Genomic DNA, 5,486 nt, shown 5'->3' with positions numbered 1-5,486 from the left:
TACTGTGTACAGTCTGTATATCTACAGTCAGTAAAAATGTATAAAAATAAAGTTGTCTTTATCTAAAGGAGTCTCTTCTAGAAAAAAAATGTCATCTTCTTCCCTCAAAAAAATTGAAAGAAATGAAGAAATAAAAATTGAGGGAAACAGGTAAAAAGGTGTTCAATATACAATACTTAGTTCAATTAAATGCTATGTAAAGAATAAGCAGTTCTAAAGACATTTACTAGATTCTTCATCCCAGTGTGTTAAAACATAATTTGATCACTATCGACCCTTGGGTATGTGTTGACCCTGAAGGGCTGCAATCCATAACCAGTTCAACAGCTGGAAGCTCCAGATCTAAGGCTGGAAGTAAAGTTCACCTTTTTAAAAAGTGAAAATAATTAACCATTGCAAATAAGGCCTGCGGTAGCTTCTCTGGAATTTGAGCTCTCAAATAAAGATTAAATGTCTTTTGGTCCTTTATCAGTAAAGGAGAAGCCACCAAGGCTTCTCCTGTATTCCAAAAGACGTCCCCAAGAGGTGATGCCCCAAAGACAGATAATGAGCCCCTAAAGGAGTCAAGACCAAGCCCAGGCATGAAAAGCTTTACCAATCAACATGAAAAAACCAAGATACTTTCAAGCCAACAGGACTGGAGCCTTCAAAAATTAATGGACTGCATCATATAAAACTGCCAACATGAAGCAAACAGAGATCCTTAAGTACATCCTCCCCTGTATCCATAAATCAATCTGTAATAACAACTCCTACTGCTGCACTGAACTTTTCCTTCCAGATACTTACTTCGAAAACAGAAACATGCCTCCTCATGTGTCCATTAAAAACAATCAGTGTTGCTGATGCCTTCTCAGGTGATTTAATCCCTGTGCGTGTTCTTACCTTTCTTTAACAATTTGTATGATGCCTTTCCTCATTTTTATTCACTTATTAGCACAGCAAGCAATTACTTGGGGAAGGGGAAGAAAAGAAAAATAACCTCAGACCGATGGGATGGAAAAAGCTTAAAAAAAGAAGGCAAGAGGCAGACTTGCTTGGTCTCAGAGCAGTTGCCATGGCACTGCATCTGACTTGTCTACAGATTCACTCTCTGGCAGGTAGCAGCAGGCACAGGAGTTAGTTTTCATCCTCTCTAGGAGAGGAAATTTATTTTCCCCTCACCTCTTGGGCACTAAAACTCAACCTTGTTCACAGTGCCAAGAAATACTGAGCTGACCCTGAATTCCACGTGCAATAGGAGTTCAGCCTACACCACTCCCCACACTGACTCCTCTCATTTTCAGCCTCTCACCTTCACCACTAAACCTGCCCCAGTGAACCTCTCTCCAAAACTTTTGCAGTGTTTTGCATAGCAAAGTAATTCCTGTTGCTCCACTAGTTTTAATCTTTTCAAACCTACAACATACCTCTTCCTTTCTTCAGTGAAATTTGACTTATCCAAATGACCAGGAAGACACTGAAAAAGTTCAAATATTATCTTCAGAATAATTTTTAAAATATTTTCAGTGATTGCACCTGTCAAACTATATAATGTCAAAGAAGTCCTCCTTCTATAACTTAGCCTCATTGAATAAGCTGATAAAAAGACAGATTTCCTGCAGCCTCAAGGGAAGCTCTTTGGGTGCACTTTGTCTCTTTCACCTAAATGACATCACCTATTCTCAGTATTTCCAACAGTCATTTCTGCCTTTGAGTGATTTAAATCTCTGCTGGCTGTACTCCCAGCTCCCATTTTTAGCACGAGAATCAAAGTATGCCTTGCCACCTCTTAACAAAAAAAATAAAGTTTCGAGTTTGTCAGATCTTCCCCCTCTGTCAAACTTGTTCTTCTCTTCCATCATTAGAACACTCAAACCTATTTGTCCTTTAGCTAAGCTAAATCCTCTCTGCTTTCCTGTTATTCTATAAACCTGTTTTCCTCTCTCTCTGATCCCAAAACCATAGTAGATAGCTTTGACATTACCCCTTTTCCTGCTTGTCACCCCAAGTTCTTTGGTTTATTGGGAATACAGCTGCCAACCACCCCACCCTCAGCACCTGCTTTTGCCATTCCCTTATCTGTGACATCACATTTAGGCTTTTCGTTTTCAGCTTCAGAAGTCTCCAACTCTTACCTGAACTGCTATCTCGGGCTTTAGCTTGGCCTATGGTGCCCTCTGAGCTCTCCACTCTGAATATCCTGTGTTTTCAGAGTGTTTTCTGTCAATGCTCTGGGCAATCACATGGAAGCAATACAGCTTCCCTGCCACAGCTGCAAACATCATTAGCTCAACAATACTTTATGTTTTTGGTAACAAGGAGATGAAGCAAAACTGCTGTCTTGACTCAGGTGCCAAAACAAGGGCTTTGCTCTCAGAAGTCCCTCTACTTTCTAACTGGACACAGAACTATAACAAATGTGCTGCTCTGAACTGCTTTCATTCCATTTGAGAAAATAAAAATTTCAGAAACTTTCAAGCCACTTTGCAACCTTGGCACTTCAGGGCCTGAGCAACAAGGGACAAACAGAAACTATGATTAAGATTTGCTCTTTAATTTTTTGTGCCTCCTGCCCTTCCTTTGCAGAGGCTGCCTCATCAGGAGCCCGCTGCCTCAAACTGGAACTTGCAGCCCTGTAACTACCTCAGACTGTTTAGAACAATGACATTATTTATATACTGGATGGTTTGCAGTACACCTTTCATTCCTTTTCAGAGCAGCATATGATTATAATCACCAGCAACAAATACAGCACAGGAAAACACTGATTGCAGTAACTTGACAATCCAGATGTCAGAGTTCCAGACCTGTCCCAGCCAGGCTGTGTGACCCACTGTCAGATTCCACATGTAACTAATTCCTGCATAAGCAACAAAAATATCTGAGCTCAAGCCAGCTACAAGGCTTATCTCCATGTCTAACCACAATTCAGTTCTGCAGCCTCACATCTTCACTTTATACCTTTCTCCTTCTTACATTTGTCAGTGAATTTGCTTTAGTCAGACCAAGGCACTTCTCGCATTTACTTTCCATGAGTACTCAAACAATTGAGTTCTCCTGACATAAATGCCTGTGGAGAAGGAATGAATGTCAAGGTCTTAAGCCAAAGCATTTGTGTCAACCTAACATATGATTCAATGCAGAGATGATGTGCATTCTGTCACTCAGTAAATGGAAAGAAACACACCATTGTGATTTATGATTGAGCACCTCTGAGCAACACAGCTTGGAAATGAAAAACTAGCAGAGAGTTCTCTGCAGGGTAAAAAGGGGAAGGCAGGGCATGAAAAGGGAAAATGGAAAAATACATATGGAATCTAAATTATTACATAAGGTTAACAAAAAATATGATACTGTTCTTGTAAAAATCTTGAGCTGGTAATACCTTTTGGTCTCTCATTAGTTTTGAGCATGAATGTCAACATACAAGTTGTGAGCCATCTTTCTTTCCTGAGTTTCTTTCCATTGTCTTTGCTATTCCAGTTCCTGGTGAAAGAAGCAGGTCTGCACGGTTATCACTCATGTTTCTCTACTACAGCTGTACCTTTCCAAATTACATTTCCATTCCATCACAAACCTCATTCTCCTCCCGTCAATTTATACTGCATTGTTGAGTAAACTTTACCAGAACAGGAATTTTCATACCTTGTTTTATAAATATTTATGCCTTTGGAGAAAAAAGTTAAATAAAGATAGTGACATACAGTTAATTCTATTTCCAGAGCTGGACGAGCTGCAAAACAGCTTAATGCAAGTGACAATAACTGCAAATATAGACAAAAACAGAGTAATCACATCAGTATTTATGCAAAATATATTATAAAAAATGAAATGTGCATATTTTACTAAAACGCAAACTGTATACGGCCCATAAAATGCTGATTTTAATGTCCTCATTACTGTTAAATGATTTCCTTCTCGTGCACCATTTAGTAAAAACAGTCAGTTAATGGCACTATATTGGAGTTTAAATTACGATATTTTTTTTTAAATTAAGTATGTTCAGAAAATCTGTTCTGTAAGAGCACTGCTGAAAACATGATTACTAGAAAAACACTAGGATGAGAACTGTCTTTCCCCAGCAGTATCTCTCTAATATTGCATTCCCATTCTCACTTGAAAGTGAAACCTGTGTACAGGATTTAGTAACTTTCCTCTATTTTATTTTCAGTTTCTCTGTTATGCAAGAGAAGGCAAGAGGAAGACAACACTGACAGATATTTCAACAGCTATTTATTCATTGCAGAAGTGCTCTGCTTCCAATAGATGGCGAAAACCTGTGCTGGGGGTGGGGGGGGGAAATCACAGAAGAGAAAAATCAAGCACTGGAGACTGCAATGCAAATATTCTTACAAACAATTATGTTTTTTCACTTACCCAGCCTTGCAGCCAACTGCTAAACTTGCCCAGATGTCCATTTTTCACATCTAAAAATTCTTGGGAAACAGGGCTTTGCTTTATGCTTACATTTAGCCCTATTTTGTCAATCCCCAAGCATTTTATAGAGAAATACACGTTATAATTTCCACTTTAATAAGATCACAGAGTCATAGAACAGTTTGGGTTGAAAGGGTGCTTTAAGGGCCATCCAGCCCAACCTCCCTGCTGTGAGGAGGGACAACTTCACCTGGATCAGGCTGCTCAGAGTCCCATCCAACCTGACTGAACATTTTCAGGCATGGGAGCTTCGTCATTATTTTATTTTCTTTTGCCTGTAGAGGTGAGGGCAGCCCTGAAGTGCTGCTGGGGCTGGGGGGCAGCAGAGTCACAAAACCCAGACCCCTCCTGCACTACCTGGGAATAACTTTATTCCTATAATCAGGATTAAGTGAGGCTGCTCTCACATTCTGAGTCAAGCACAAATTCCTGCACAGACCAACACAACATTTTACTTCTTACCAGTTCTACTGCCAAAATACCCTAATCATAGAATCAGATTTTTACTCTTCAGCTACTGATGAAGAGAGATGCACTGGTTTACTGGGTAAGATATGAATACGTTCCCTCAAGAGATTTATTTAAAACTTTGACCTACCTTTTCTGTGGCTCTCTCTGAACAAGAGACCTGAGAATACTTCTCCTGCATAAGAACTTCTATTTTAGCAAAGTACAGCTCAGTTTGAAGGAGCCCAGCAATGGACTTGACTTTTCTTCCCTCACTGTGGGGCTCATAGTGAGTTCAGGAACTTGAAAAAAATAATCAAAAACGTTTTTAATGCCTGCTTTTAAATACTATTTCTCGAATAAACTAAAATTAGAAATTCCAAAGAATTAACATTCTTTGAATGTTAACAATTGAACACAATTGTTAACCCAAGATCAGTATGTACTCCAAAAAGTCAAAGATATTTCTATAGTGTAGGCAAATGATATATTTTAATAAAATAATTTACATTGCCCTCAGTTAAAGCCTAGAAATGTAAAGATACACCTTTTAATGGCCCTACAAACAAGTAAATTGAACACACTGCCTGCTTTTTTTTGGCACAGAGCACACACAGTGG

At 39.1% G+C, this 5,486-nt stretch overlaps 1 long non-coding RNA gene across 1 annotated transcript; it reads right to left on the bottom strand.

Annotated features, from left to right (window-relative positions):
* Positions 1-316: 316 nt before the first annotated feature.
* LOC116783898 lies at positions 317-3,099 on the bottom strand. Its single transcript, XR_004355885.1, has 3 exons — positions 1,967-3,099; positions 1,410-1,459; positions 317-952 (listed from the first exon to the last, which is right to left on the bottom strand). It is a non-coding gene; the product is annotated as an uncharacterized LOC116783898 (long non-coding RNA).
* Positions 3,100-5,486: the final 2,387 nt, after the last annotated feature.

Source organism: Chiroxiphia lanceolata, chromosome 3, assembly GCF_009829145.1.
Source record: "Chiroxiphia lanceolata isolate bChiLan1 chromosome 3, bChiLan1.pri, whole genome shotgun sequence".
Taxonomy (NCBI): Eukaryota; Metazoa; Chordata; class Aves; order Passeriformes; family Pipridae; genus Chiroxiphia; species Chiroxiphia lanceolata.
Note: the sequence above shows the minus strand (reverse complement) of the source record. Positions and strands in the feature narration are given on the sequence as shown.